The following is a 16661-nucleotide window of genomic DNA, read 5'->3' on the forward strand; positions in this document are numbered from 1 at the left end:
CCAGCGGCTAGACCTGATCGATTGGTGCCAGACTTTTGAGGTGACGCCACTTCGGCGACTTGCTCGTCGATGAGGATGAAATGATGATTATGAAGACGACGCATACAACACCCAGTCCCTGAATGGAGAAAATCTCTAACCAAGCCGGGAATCGAACCCGGGCCCCCCGGAGTGACAAGCAGGCGCCCTGTCCACTCAGCTGCGGTGGCGGACATTCGTTGTATTATAGCCAATGACAGTAGATACAAGACTTAAAAATTACATCGCTTTCAGTAGAGTCACATTATTCATGTTCCATGCCTCATCTCCAATATACGAGACCGCGTCATTGCTCTTGCGGTGGAAGGGAATTTGAGGACGTAGCAGGCGAGGAACAATATAAAATTCCTAAATACACTGCACGAGTGTGAAAAATGTTCCTTTTTATTTACGTCTGTGGTCACAAACTTTTTGTTAACAGATAACCGATTTCAGTCTATAATGACCATCATCAGATATGCAGCAAAAAATGGGAAATGGGAAAAAAACTTAAATACACTCGCAGATCTTCAGCTTGAAAACAATAAGTAGACAATAATAGAAAGTACTACGGACATACATGCATTTGTGGGCTTTAAGTATGAAGAGGCACATCTGTTTAATAAAAACAAAGTCCTAATGTACTGCAGCCGTACTGGCACCGTCAAATGTTAAATGCAAGATCAACACCAGCATCGTCAAATATATATAAATAACATCATATGCACGAGTCATGTTGTCAGTAGCACTACTGTTCAAAACAAGCTGCCGTACAGTAGCCACAAGATGTTTGTGTTGTAAGTTGACCAGATGTCGCTAATGTAGGCATACACTGGTTTTCAATGATTAACTGAACAGCGTAAAATAAAGGGGGGGTTATAATAGTTAAAGTCTGTAATGACCTTATAACGTTGTTGTTGTTGTGGTCTTCAGTCCTGAGACTGGTTTGATGCAGCTCTCCATGCTACTCTATCCTGTGCAAGCTTCTTCATCTACCAGTACCTACTGCAACCTACATCCTTCTGAATCTGCTTAGTGTATTCATCTCTTGGTCTCCCTCTACGATTTTTACCTTCCACGTCACCCCCAATACTAAATTGGTGATCCCTTGATGCCTCAGAACATGTCCTACCAACCGATCCCTTCTTTTAGTCAAATTGTGCCACAAACTTCTCTTCTCCCCAATCCTATTCAATACCTCCTCATTAGTTATGTGATCTACAAATATAATCTTCAGCATTCTTCTGTAGCACCACATTTCGAAAGCTACTATTCGCTTCTTGTCCAAACTAGTTATCGTCCATGTTTCACTTCCATACATGGCTACGCTCCATACAAATACTTTCAGAAACGAATTCCTGACACTTAAATCTATACTCGATGTTAACAAATTTATCTTCTTCTCTTCTTCAGAAACGCTTTCCTTGTCATTGCCAGTCTACATTTTATATCCTCTCTACTTCGACCATCATCAGTTATTTTGCTCCCCAAATAGCAAAATTCATTTACTACTTTAAGTGTCTCATTTCCTAATCTAGTACCCTCTGCATCACCCGACATAATTCGACTACATTCCATTATACTCGTGTTGCTTTTGTTGATGTTCTTCTTCTTTTCTCCTTTCAAGACACTGTCTACTCCGTTCAACTGCTCTTCTAAGTCCTTTGCTGTCTCTGACAGAATTACAATGTCATCGGCGAACCTCAAAGTTTTTATTTCTTCTCCTTGGATTTTAATACCTACTCCGAATTTTTCTATTGTTTCCTTCACTGTTTGCTCAATATACAGATTGAATAATATCGGAGAGAGGCTACAACCCTGTCTCACTCCCTTCCCAACCACTGCTTCCCTTTCATGTCCCTCGACTCTTATAACTGCCATCTGCTTTCTGTACAAATTGTAAATAGCCTTGCGCTCCCTGTATTTTACCCCTGTCACCTTCAGAATTTGAAAGCGAGTATTCCAGTCAACATCGTCAAAAGCTTTCTCTAAGTCTACAAATGCTAGAAACGTAGGTTTGCCTTTCCTTAATCTAGCTTCTAAGATAAGTCGTAGGATCAGTATTGCCTCACGTGTTCCAACATTTCTACGGAATCCAAACTGATCTTCCCCGAGGTAGGCTTCTACCAGTTATTCCATTCGTCTGTAAAGAATTCGCGTTAGTATTTTGCATCCGTGACTTATTAAACTGATAGTTCGGTAATTTAAACATCTGTCAGCACCTGATTTCTATGGGATTGGAATTATTATATTCTTCTTGAAGTCTGAAGGTATTTCACCTGTCTCATACATCTTGCTCACCAGATGGTAGAGTTTTGTCAGCACTGGCTCTCCCAAGGCCGTCAGTAGTTCTAATGGAATGTTGTCTACTCCCGGGACCTTGTTTGGGCTCAGGTCTTTCAGTGCTCTATCAAACTCTTCACGTGGAGTCGTATCTCCCATTTCATCTTCATCTACATCCTCTTCCATCCATTTCCATAATATTGTCCTCAAGTATATCGCCCTTGTTTTTTTTTTTTTTTTTTTTTTTTTTTTTGGTCATCAGTCTACTGACTGGTTTGATGCGGCCCGCCACGAATTCCTTTCCTGTGCTAACCTCTTCATCTCAGAGTAGCACTTGCAACCTACGTACTCAATTGTTTGCTTGACGTATTCCAATATCTGTATTCCTCTACAGTTTTTGCCCTCTACAGCTCCCTCTAGTACCAAGGGAGTCATTCCCTCACGTCTTAGCAGATGTCCTATCATCCTGTCCCTTCTCCTTATCAGTGTTTTCCACATATTCCTTTCCTCTCCGATTCTGCGTAGAACCTCCTCATTCCTTACCTTATCAGTCCACCTAATTTTCAACATTCGTCTATAGCACCACATCTCAAATGCTTCGATTCTCTTCTGTTCCGGTTTTCCCACAGTCCATGTTTCACTGGCTGCAGCCTTGTCTTACACCCATGTACTCCAAACGTACATCCTCAGAAATTTCTTCCTCAAATTAAGGCCGGTATTTGATATTAGTAGACTTCTCTTGGCCAGAAATGCCTTTTTTGCCATAGTGAGCCTCCTTTTGATGTCCTCCTTGCTCCGTCCGTTATTGGCTATTTTACTGCCTAGGTAGCAGAATTCCTTAACTTTCTTTGACTTCGTGACCATCAATCCTGATGTTAAGTTTCTCGCTGTTCTCATTTCTACTACTTCTCATTACCTTCGTCTTTCTCCTATTTACTCTCAAACCATACTGTGTACTCATTAGACTGTTCATTCCGTTCAGCAGATCATTTAATTCTTCTTCACTTTCACTCAGGATAGCAATGTCATCGGCGAATCGTATCATTGATATCCTTTCACCTTGTATTTTTATTCCACTCCTGAACACTTCTGTTATTTCCATCATTGCTTCCTCGGTGTACAGATTGAAGAGTAGAGGTGAAAGGCTACAGCCTTGTCTTACACCCTTCTCAATACGAGCACTTCGTTCTTGATCGTCCACTCTTATTATTACCTCTTGGTTGTTGTACATATTGTATATGACCCGTCTCTCCCTATGGCTTACCCCTACTTTTTTCAGAATCTCGAACAGCTTGCACCATTTTATATTGTCGAACGCTTTTTCCAGGTCGACAAATCCTATGAAAGTGTCTTGATTTTTCTTCAGCCTTGCTTCCATTATTAGCCGTAACGTCAGAATTGCCTCTCTCATCCCTTTACTTTTCCTAAAGCCAAACTAATCGTCACCTAGCGCATTCTCAATTTTCTTTTCCATTCTTCTGTATATTATTCTTGTAAGCAGCTTCGATGCATGAGCTGTTAAGCTGATTGTGCGATAATTCTCGCACTTGTCAGCTCTTGCCGTCTTCGGAATTGTGTGGATGATGCTTTTCCGAAAGTCAGATGGTATATCGCCAGACTCATATATTCTACACACCAACGTGAATAGTCGTTTTGTTGCCACTTCCCCCAATGATTTTAGAAATCCTGATGGATTGTTATCTATCCCTTCTGCCTTATTTGACCGTAAGTCCTCCAAAGCGCTTTTAAATTCCGACTCTAATACTGGATCCCCTATCTCTTCTAAATCGACTCATGTTTCTTCTTCTATCACATCAGACAAATCTTCACCCTCATAGAGGCCTTCAATGTATTCTTTCCACCTACCTGCTCTCTCTTCTGCATTTAACAGTGGAATTCCCGTTGCACTCTTAATGTTACCACCGTTGCTTTTAATGTCACCAAAGGTTGTTTTGACATTCCTGTATACTGAGTCTGTCCTTCCGACAGTCATATCTTTTTCGCTGTCTTCACATTTTTCCTGCAGCCATGTCGTCTTAGCTTCCCTGCACTTACTATTTATTTCATTCCTCAACGACTTGTATTTCTGTATTCCTGATTTTCCCGGAACATGTTTGTACTTCCTCCTTTCATCAATCAACTGAAGTACTTCTTCTGTTACCCATGGTTTCTTCGCAGCGACCTTCTTGGTACCTATGTTTTCCTTCCCAAGATGTCCATTCCTCTTCAACAGTACTGCCTACTGCGCTATTCCTTATTGCTGTATCTATAGCGTTAGAGAACTTCAAACGTATCTCGTCATTCCTTAGTACTTTAGTATCCCACTTCTTTGCGTATTGATTCTTCCTGACTAATGTCTTGAACTTCAGCCTACTCTTCATCACTACTATATTGTGATCTGAGTCTATATCTGTTCCTGGGTACGCCTTACAATCCAGTATCTGATTTCGAAATCTCTGTCTGACCATGATGTAATCTAATTGAAATCTTCCCGTATCTCCGGGCCTTTTCCAAGTATACCTCCTCCTCTTGTGATTCTTGAACAGGGTATTCGCTATTACTAGCTAAAACTTGTTACAGAACTCAATTAGTCTTTCTCCTCTTTCATTCCTTGTCCCAATCCCATATTCTCCTGTAACCTTTTCTTCTACTCCTTCCCCTACAACTGCATTCCAGTCGCCCATGACTATTAGATTTTCGTCCCCCTTTACATACTGCATTACCCTTTCAATATCCTCATACACTTTGTCTATCTGTTCATCTTCAGCTTGCGACGTCGGCATGTATACCTGAACTATCGTCGTCGGTGTTGGTCTGCTGTCGATTCTGATTAGAACAACCCGGTCACTGAACTGTTCACAGTAACACACCCTCTGCCCTACCCTCCCATTCACCTGTTATACCATTTCCTGCTGCTGTTGATATTACCCGATACTCATCTGACCAGAAATCCTTGTCTTCACTTCACTGACCCCTACTATATCTAGATTGTGCCTTTGCATTTCCCTTTTCAGATTTTCTAGTTTCCCTACCACGTTCAAGCTTCTGACATTCCACGCCCCGACTCGTAGAACGTTATCCTTTCGTTGATTATTCAATCTTTTTCTCATGGTAACCTCCCCCTTGGCAGTCCCCTCCAGGAGATCCGAATGGGGGACTATTCCGGAATCTTTTGCCAATGGAGAGATCATCATGACACTTCTTCAATTACAGGCCACATGCCCTGTGGATACACGTTACGTGTCTTTAATGCAGTGGTTTCCATTACCTTCTGTATCCTCATGTCGTTGATCATTGCTGATTCTTCCCCCTTTAGGGGCAATTTCCCACCCCTAGGACAAGAGAGTGCCCTGAACCTCTATCCGCCCCTCCGCCCTCATTGACAAGGCCGTTGGCAGAATGAGGCTGACTTCTTATGCCGGAAGTCTTCGGCCGCCAATGCTGATTATTTATCAAAATTTAGGCAGTGGCGGGGATCGAACCCCTAGACCACGGGAACTTGTATGGACCACTACACACTCCTCCACCTTTCTGCTTTCCCTTCTTTCCTTAGAACTGGGTTTCCATCTGAGCTCTTGATATTCATACAATTGGTTCTCTTTTCTTCAAAGGTCTCTTTAATTTTCCTGTAGGCAGTATCTATCTTACCCCTACTGAGATAAGCCTCTACATCCTTACATTTGTCCTCTAGCCATCCCTGCTTAGCCATTTTGCACTTCCTGTCGATATCATTTTTGAGACGTTTGTATTCCTTTTTGCCTGCTTCATTTACTGCATTTTTATATTTTCTCCTTTCGTCAATTAAATTCAATATTTCTTCAGTTACCCAAGGATTTCTGCCAGCCCTCGTCTTTTTACCTACTTGATCCTCTGCTGCCTTCACTACTTCATGTCTCAAAGCTACCCATTCTTCTTCTACTGTATTTCTTTCCCCCATTCCTGTCAATTGTTCCCTTATGCTCTCCCTGAAACTCTGTACAACATCTGGTTTAGTCAGTTTATCCCGGTCCCATCTCCTTAAATTCCCACCTTTTTGCAGTTTCTGCAGTTTGAATCTACAGTTCATAGCCAATAGATTGTGGTCAGAGTCCACATCTGCCCCTGGAAATGTCTTACAATTTAAAACCTGGTTCCTAAATCTCTGTCTTACCATTATATAATCTATCTGAAACATGTCAGTATCTCCAGGCTTCTTCCATGTATACAACCTTCTTTTATGATTCTTGAACCAAGTGTTAACTATGATTAAGTTGTGCTATGTGCAAAATTCTACCAGGCGGTTTCCTCTTTCATTTCTTAGCCCCAATCCATATTCACCTTCTACGTATCCTTCTCTCCATTTTCCTACTACCGAATTCCAGTCACCCATGACTATTAAATTTTCGTCTCCCTTCACTGTCTGAATAATTTCTTTTATTTCATCATACATTTTTTCAATTTCTTCGTCATCTGCAGAGCTAGTTGGCATATAAACTTGTACTACTGTGGTAGGCGTGGGCTTCGTGTCTATCTTGGCCACAATAATGCGTTCACTATGCTGTTTGTAGTAGCTTACACGCACTCCTATTTTTTTTATTCATTATTAAACCTACTCCTGCATTACCCCTATTTGATTTTGTATTTATAACCCTATATTCGTCTGACCAAAAGTGTTGTTCCTCCTGCCAGCCAACTTCACTAATTCCTACTATATCTAACTTTAACCTATCCATTTCCCTTTTTAAATTTTCTAACGTACCTACTCGATTAAGGGATCTGACATTCCACGCTCCGATCCGTAGAACGCCAGTTTTCTTTCTCCTGATAACGACGTCCTCCTGAGTAGTCCCCGCTCGGAGATCCGAATGGGGGACTATTTTACCTCCGGAATATTTTACCCAAGAGAAGCTTATAACGTATAAGAGGCAATACAGTAATAGAACGTCATGAAATAGAACATGACAAAAGTCAGATTGTTAAAAAGAGGGAGAGGTAGTAATTGGCATTTGCTCAAGTGCCAATATTCTAGATAATGACATACGTCATCGAGCTATTGGAGAATACTGTAGGAGTGTGGGAACTAGATTTTGGACTGTAACAATACCTGTCCAGGATAATGCTCTTCTCAATACGTTACGGTAAAACCATTTTTGAACGCTGTTTAACACGCCACGGCGATTCCTGGGTCCATGGATACGATTCGGTACCGCCTTCGGGAGCCCGGAGTAGCAGACGTGCTGTCATCAAGGAGAGACTCCGTGATGCTCATCAACTTTGTCTATTAGCGATCTCACGGTTCCAGACTGAAGCGCCTAGAACCGCTCGGTCATAACGGCCGGCAAAGTTCTTCGGACAAAAGCTGCATGCGACAACGGGGGCCGTGGTATGACGTTGATTTTTTGTTGCTAAGTGCGGTCGATTAGAGATATGAAGGTCAACCTCTTTTTTTTAAATGGGATGCTATAGTTTGGTAGTTATTTTCTGATAGCGGCTATTAAGACGAATCCTATGATGTCTAACAGTAACGTCTTTGAAGGTCAACGAAGGTCACAAAGGTGGCATGAACGTCCATTTACAGAAGATGTTCGAAGTGATGACCATTGGTATCACTGTGTGGTGTGCGTATTGTAAGACCTTCAGTGCACACACCATCAGATTATTTGACTTGTCGCTCTAAGGAAGTAGGCGAGTGTCATTTATTAAAATAATAACAAGCATAAAAATTACTTAACTTGGTTCTGGATACTATTTACAATTGACAATCTGAAGTTCGTTTGGTATTGGTATGTTAATCTTATTCTCACATATAACTCTGATACTTGACAAAAGTGTCTATACATTTATCTTCATGGCTATGTACAGGAATATGGTAATCTTACTAGGCGCAGACTGAAACTTGACTATAGACTGGTACAGACCCGTGCAGACAAAGGCAGACTGGTACAGACTGGTGCAGACAAAGGCAGACTGACTAATCGGAGGTCTGTACACTCGTTATAATACCTCGCGCGTTCATGTATCACTGCGCGAGTGTGATCCGCGAGGAGAAAAGGTTCTACGTTAGCAGCAATCTCATTGCCTGCGTTACATATTAATACGTTGATCGGCGGAAGCAGAATTTGGTCCATCTCTATGGCAGCGCCATCTCGTAGTGCGGAGACGGGCGAGCGCTGCGCCTACGCTGTTGTGCTTAGCGGGGCGTGCTCTAGTGGGAAAGTCGTGTACGCGCTGACTACGCGGAACTATATACACAATGCAGTTGTTCAATCTTCTTATCATGGATTGAGTGGTTGAGCTGTAGCGGCTGGCGCTAGGGTGTTCTACTTGCATCGCTGATATGGATATTCGGCTGTCTTGCTATCTTTGACTACTCTTCCCAGCGGTTTTCCGAGTGAACGTGTGACGGGTGAGTCTCCGGTCGGCTTTCAACGAGCCACCTCGTGTTGAAAACGAGCCGGCGTCCCTAACTGTGGCGCATGGGCCTCTCCGTGCTCGCCGCCCTTATCATTTGTCGTGCCGGATGTACGGTGTCGATCATTGGCTGCCTTGATGTGCAAAATTGTGGTGGGTTCGTCGTCTCACGCTGAACACCTTCCCAGCTCGTAATTTGCAAGCTCCAAGTTACGTATGACTTGTATTCTGTGTGTGACTAAGAAGGTTGTTGAAATTTATTGTGGCATGAGTAGCTGCCGGAGATGGTTCTCAACTTGGTTCCACAGTGGCTATCTTAAGGAGACTGATGTTCCTCATTTCGTTTCTCATCATCTGTGGAGTGTGTATTTTATGGGCTTTTCAAGCACGTTTTAACTTGTTTTAGGACATATTGACCGCTTGGGGACTGGTTGCCGTTGTGTAAACGCCCGGCAGCCGTAGAGTTAATGGTTTCATCATTCGTCACGGAAGGATTTGGTATGTTTATTTAATGTTGAATGTACCTTAAGGCAACTGGAAGTGATCTCTAAGTCTGCTGCTAATTTAATATGAGACGCTTAGTGTTAGAGTATTGCTCCATAAGAATTTGGGGCATGCTTATTCTATATTCCAGTGTAGCTGTGATTTGACCTTGTCTTCATTGCAATCTATTTGTGACGCAGGCCATTCGTTAAGTCTGCTCGTTTCCTGGCGTCGGCACCGTTATGGATTCTTGTCAGGACCGCTCATTGTGAGGCCGTTCGGACTATATATAAATACAGGGTGTTTCAAAAATGACCGGTATATTTGAAACGGCAATAAAAACTAAACGAGCAGCGATAGAAATACACCGTTTGTTGCAATATGCTTGGGACAACAGTACATTTTCAGGCGGACAAACTTTCGAAATTACAGTAGTTACAATTTTCAACAACAGATGGCGCTGCAAGTGATGTGAAAGATATAGAAGACAATGCAGTCTGTGGGTGCGCCATTCTGTACGTCGTCTTTCTGCTGTAAGCGTGTGCTGTTCACAACGTGCAAGTGTGCTGTAGACAACATGGTTTATTCCTTAGAACAGAGGATTTTTCTGGTGTTGGAATTCCGCCGCCTAGAACACAGTGTTGTTGCAATAAGACGAAGTTTTCAACGGAGGTTTAATGTAACCAAAGGACCGAAAAGCGATACAATAAAGGATCTGTTTGAAAAATTTCAACGGACTGGGAACGTGACGGATGAACGTGCTGGAAAGGTAGGGCGACCGCGTACGGTAACCACAGAGGGCAACGCGCAGCTAGTGCAGCAGGTGATCCAACAGCGGCCTCGGGTTTCCGTTCGCCGTGTTGCAGCTGCGGTCCAAATGACGCCAACGTCCATGTATCGTCTCATGCGCCAGAGTTTACACCTCTATCCATACAAAATTCAAACGCGGCAACCCCTCAGCGCCACTACCATTGCTGCACGAGAGACATTCGCTAACGATATAGTGCACAGGATTGATGACGGGGATATGCATGTGGGCAGCATTTGGGTTACTGACGAAGCTTATTTTTACCTGGACGGCTTCGTCAATAAACAGAACTGTCACATATGGGGAACCGAAAAGCCCCATGTTGCAGTCCCATCGTCCCTGCATCCTCAAAAAGTATTGGTCTGGGCCGCCATTTCTTCCAAAGGAATTATTGGCCCATTTTTCAGATCCGAAACGATTACTGCATCACGCTATTTGGACATTCTTCGTGAATTTGTGGCGGTACAAACTGCCTTAGACGACACTGCGAACACCTCGTGGTTTATGCAAGATGGTGCCCGGCCACATCGCACGGCCGACGTCTTTAATTTCCTGAATGAATATTTCGATGATCGTGTGATTGCTTTGGGCTATCCGAAACACACAGGAGGCGGCGTGGATTGGCCTCCCTATTCGCCAGACATGAACCCCTGTGACTTCTTTCTGTGGGGACACTTGAAAGACCAGGTGTACCGCCAGAATCCAGAAACAATTGAACAGCTGAAGCAGTACATCTCATCTGCATGTGAAGCCATTCCGCCAGACACGTTGTCAAAGGTTTCGGGTAATTTCATTCAGAGACTACGCCATATTATTGCTACGCATGGTGGATATGTGGAAAATATCGTACTATAGAGTTTCCCAGACCGCAGCGCCATCTGTTGTTGAAAATTGTAACTACTGTAATTTCGAAAGTTTGTCTGCCTGAAAATGTACTGTTGTCCCAAGCATATTGCAACAAACGGTGTATTTCTATCGCTGCTCGTTTAGTTTTTACTGCCGTTTCAACTATACCGTCATTTTTGAAACCCCTGTATATACCGCCTGCTAGTGAGCCTGTGCACAAGCCGTGGGAAGTGAACGCTCGCACTGCCTGCCGGCCGTAACGTTATTGCTTCCAAATACCGCTGTCGGCCTTAACGCTTTTCTCTAAAGTTAAGTGAGGCCACCCTGTAAATATTAGCGTTTCTGTAAGTTATTCTACTGGTTGAGTTATTATTAGCCATTCTGATTTAACACTTATGTTATCATTTGTGTATTTTTAATGAATGTGTAACTTGTTATTTTTCCTGTGTGCCAGGTCTGCGACCTTGCTTGGCCCACTTTGCATTTTTAGTTTAAGCAGGTTTCACTGTGGATCTTGATGTTAGCAGTTCACTTTTATTAAGCTTTAAGATCTTTGTCTTTTAATGAAGTTGTGGTATTATGTGGCTGTGTAACTTGGGGTTGCAAGTGTGTAGTGTTACTAGTCTTTTGAGATATGGTTAAACAAGAACGATTTATTAAGATTCATTATTCACCGTGCCTACTATCTATGATTCGGGTTGCGGGTGCGAAATATGATTCTTATTCGTGTTTATGTAATTCAGTTAAAGTGAAAATTTGTATATTGCATCAGTAAGAGGGCAAATGTCAGAACTGAAGTTTATAATAGTCTTTTTTGAGTGAAATTAAAATCATAAAACAATCACAAGCTTGTCCATCACCAGAGATCCCGAGCTTCCTATCGCCTTTAAATAATTATGGTGATATTGTAATTTTTGATTTTCTAAAGAACTGAGTAGTACGACGGTTCAGTGTTCTGCTAGGGCCGAATGGCTCGGTTGGCGTAAGCGGGTGTGACGTTCGTGTTCCTTGCATAGGTCCTCGACGTACGAACTGTTTGGCCGATGTAGGATTTGCCACAGCCGCACGGGATTTTGTATACGCCCGCTTTCTTACGTCCTACGTCATCTTTTGCCATTCCTAATAGGTCACGAATCTTTGCTGGTGGTCGGAAGACTGTGTCAATCTTGTATCGCCTTAACAGTCTCCCTATTTTTGACGACACGTTGCCAGCAAACGGTAGATAGGCCAGAGCTTGCTTCTCTTCTTCGGGTTGTTCTTCATCTCGGTTCTTGCTGCACTTCTGTTGTCGGAAGGTCCTTTGGATTTGGCGGTTGCCGTACCCATTCTTGCGGAACACGGTCTCCAGGTGTTTGGACGAAAATAGGTTACAGTATAAGTGTCCCTTCACTACTTACCTCACTCTACGTTCGTAAAGGGCCTTTCAGACCATACGTCTGCTCTAGGAGCCCCTTCTGCTACTTACTATCGAGTGCACTGTTTGTCCATTCGGTGCTGATGTTCATCCTAGATGCGTCCTCCAGGATGTTATCTCGCCACCTAATTCTGGATCGTTTGACCTAATGTCCTGCCAAATGCTGTTTTAGATTGTCTGTTTTCCGTCACTCTGGCTGCATGACCTACCCAGTTCAATCTTCTTCCCTTTAGCTCTTCGACAATGTTAACGGTATTTGTACATTCCTCTTAATTCTTCATTTCTTTCTTATACTCCATTCCACGTTACTTTTTTCATATACCGGTCTAAAATTTTTTCTTAGTTTCTTCTTTCGGATATTAACAGTTTTTCCTCATCTTTTTTGTTATATATAAATGCTTCACACCCGCATAATGTTACCGGTATAACAGTCGATTGATACAGGTGTTTGAAGTTAGTATTAACAACAAAAAATCATCAACTCGACCTAATACTTCACGGAAAAAAACGCTTTCCGGATACTAGTCCTTGCAATCGATGCACCCCGAAAATTTGGGCCATAATTTTTGTAGAAAGTAGTTTTGAGAGCCTGAAAGTACAGCATTTAAATTTCCCTCGCTACGATTGTTTGCTATTCGCTCTGCTCCACTGCAGTCGCCTAATTAGCCCAGAACGGTGTCACAAAAAACGCCCTCTGCCTGGAAAAATTGAGGTAAAATATTTTTTTTATCTTATGTATATAGTTGAGAGTACGTAGAATCCAATGTTTCCGATCTTCAAAACTTTCTCTGGCAAAAAAAAAAAAAAAAAAAAATAAATAAATAAATATTGGAAATTTCTTCTGATTTTCACCTATTACTCGGAAACTATGCATCATAATGAAAATTTTACTATCACTAAAATGAAACAGCATTAAATTTTTCCTCGAGTGACCTCTTAAGAGAAGCTTTCGAGAAGCAGCAGCTGCGCCTGAAAAGAGGCCTTATCCGAATGCACTTACTTCTCTCCCAAACATTCCGAGACAGGGTACAGAATTCCCGCACCTAGCGACTCAACAGCAGCTCAGTGCGAATGTCAGCAGCACCACCTACCATCTGCAGCGACCGACCCATGCCATGACGACAATTTATAACACTACCTTCGTTATACGTCACTCTTCCCTTACAACCTAACCTCAAGTCCTGTCAAGGGAAAAGCCACTTACAACACCAGCCTGTCGTGACATAAGCTAATGTTACCCACTGCGAGGATCTTGAGTTTTGACCGCGCGAGTGTCTAATGGATGAAGGTATAGGATTGTAATTTTGAATGTAGTGCAGTTAATAGAAAAACCAAACAGTCTTTGGCCGGCCGGGGTGGCCGAGCAGTTCTAGGCGCTACAGTCTGGAACCGCGCGTCCGCTACGGTCGCAGGTTCGAATCCTGCCTCGGGCATGGATGTGTGTGATGTCCTTAGGTTAGTTAGGTTTAAGTAGTTCTAAGTTCTAGGAGACTGATGACCTCAGAAGTTAAGTCACATAGTGCTAAGAGCCATTTGAACCTTTTTGAACCAATACTGCACGTACTAATACTCATAGAAAACAAAATCGTATCAAATGCACCCCAATAAGATCTACGCTCGACATTGTTACTGCGATCAGTACTGAAATGTTCTTGCAAGAGATGCAGAACTAAGATTGGCCAGGAAGGGCTTCCGTCTTGATTGACAGCTGCTCACACAGTAGCAGATGACATGATGTACGCTGAGAAAAACTGTAACAGAGAAAGCACAGAAAACATGCTGCAAACAGCGACAACAATTCTTAATAACATGCCATAACATACAATATATAGGTTAGTATAAAAGTATCCACTGAAAACTATATCTTAAGAAATGAACAGTAAAAATGTAATGATATGTTACAGTCTTTGTATGACTGTGCTATCTTCTTTATGCCTGAGATTCGGAGGTCCCACAGGTGGTGCCGATATTTGTCGCCGAAACTAGTTTGGGGAATCAATAAGTAAACAAATAATAAAGCGTTTTGCATCATGGTGGACTCACAGTTTCCATATTGTTGTTTTTCTATGCAAATACGGAACAAACGGAAGAGTTCCAAGATAACGTTATTGTTATCATAATAGCTGTACCAACCTCATAGTTGCAGAATTGTCGACGTTGTATTTCGGGTGCAGTGGACCTGTAGCAATATCGTGATGGTACGGGTGAAAGGCCACTCTAGAACACCGGTAAATGAACAAGTAGATATCCTAACAAATCAGTGATATCTGATAGAGAAATCATATACGATAAACTGCCTCTCACAGATATGTTACCACTTCCCAGAAAGTAGTTGTCACCGGACTGGCAAGAGGAATAGCCGAAGGCATCAAAAATCGAATTCCATCACTAAGTACTAATACCTCCCACGATTTCAAAATTATCAATGTATAATAAGACATAAACACCGAGGACCTTCACGAAAGCTATAGTACAGCGGAAATTTAGGCATTGGAAGTTCAACAAACACCTCTATCTGCTAAACCTAAGCGCCATCGTCTATGAGTCTGCGAGAAGAATATGTGTATGTTCCTATAATGTCTTCGGAACATGTACGACATCGAAGTTCTTACAGGTAGTGTTCGTGCGCTTGGTCATCAGATTCCACGCAGCCTCCAAGGCTTGTTATCATCCAGCGACATAACAACGTATAAAATGCTCTACGAGCTCGTTAACATATCCAGATATAACGCCCTGTGTTGCATATCTAATGCTGTTGATAATCAGATTGAAAAGAGAAGAATATTGAATACTGGTGTACCCATACATATGGCTGTAACCCGAATCTGGTTACTATGTACTGTCCTCATGTTCTGTTTAGATGGTACTTATTGACATGCACAAATATTAAATTAGATTTTCGCATCTTTGTAACAATTCGTACAGGACATAAAAAAAGAAGAATTTGCTCTTAATTTAGATACGTAGTCATTAATATGCATTGAATTGGGATTATCCCAAATATGTAGCGACAGCGTTTTGTCAATTTTTATTGTGTTACCACTAGATTTTTATAGTAAACTAACTGTGTGTATCCAGTATTACATTTTTGTCTTGTTTACTCGTTTCAGTATATTGTGGATGTAAAAATTGTTTTACGTCGGAATCTGTCCTTTAAACCCCTAATCAATGTCGCACGAGGGTACGACTTAAACCAATACGTACTTTGTTTTATCAGCACAAACTGTAGAATCATATTTCCAGTGTTGATTGGATAGTAAATGGGCACAAACTGAAAGCAATCAAAAAATCTGAATTACGGTTCTGATTGTATATGAAATTTAGTCAATGACTCTGTTTACCGCAGTGAATCGCAACTGAATCTGCTTATTTTAGTGCATCACAACTGAATCAGTTTATTCCAGAGAAGCACACGTTGTATGTACTCGTCAGTGAGTTGCTTGTTGCTTGGCTTCCTGCGTACCTGTACCAAATTCACCATTTCTAGTACTGACTGGAATAAAGTAGCGATAGGATTCTTCGATGACGTTGCAGTTCCCACGCGTGAATTGGTAGTCAGCATATGCTACATCCAACAACGCCTACATTGCCATACATTAGCAGTGTTTATTTAAATGATTTAAAGTTCAACCTCTCTTTACAAAATAGTGCCCGCCTATCGTACTGCATCGAAGCTTCATGTAATGAATGTAGAATTAACACTAGTTTGCAGTTTTCTCAAATGCGTCGCGCATCGAAGTGCGAACAAATGAAGGGACGACTCTCTGACATTCTGCACTACGCATAATGTGCATGGAAATGGGCCTGTGGCTTGTGGGCACACATCTGGTGTTCAAAAGTGTCCTAGATATATTTCATCAGGTTAATACAAGGTGAATTTGGTGGCAAAGATACGCTGACGGAAAGAAATTGCAACACCAGAAAGTGATTAATGTGGAGCAGTAAAATAGTGGTAACACATTTGTCTAGGTGACTTATTTAAGTGAATGATATTGCTAGATCACCAGTTTCAGGACTGAAGACCACAACAACATTGCTAGATCCATTAACAACAGTTGTAATTCCCAGAAACGTGAACGCAAATATGCAAACGAAACGTGCATGCATTGCGTTGCACAGACGCCGGATGCCATTTTGTGGGTTGAAGTTCCGTGCCTGTTACACGTTGTCGGTCCACGAGGGACGAGTAACGCTGGTTGTGGATGACTCTGGAATTGTCATCCGATGATCTGTCGTACGTGACCGATTGGATACATATCTGGTGGTAGAGCAGACGAAGGCAACATGTCGATGTTGGATTACAACAGCAGTATTGCGGGTGAGCGTTATCCTGTTGTAAAGCACCCTCTGGAATGCTGTTCATGAATGGCAGTATAGTAGGTCAAATAACCAGATTCACATACAAAGCTGTAGTCGGGA

The sequence above is a fragment of the Schistocerca americana genome, chromosome 5 (assembly GCF_021461395.2).
Source record: "Schistocerca americana isolate TAMUIC-IGC-003095 chromosome 5, iqSchAmer2.1, whole genome shotgun sequence".
Lineage (NCBI taxonomy): Eukaryota > Metazoa > Arthropoda > Insecta > Orthoptera > Acrididae > Schistocerca > Schistocerca americana.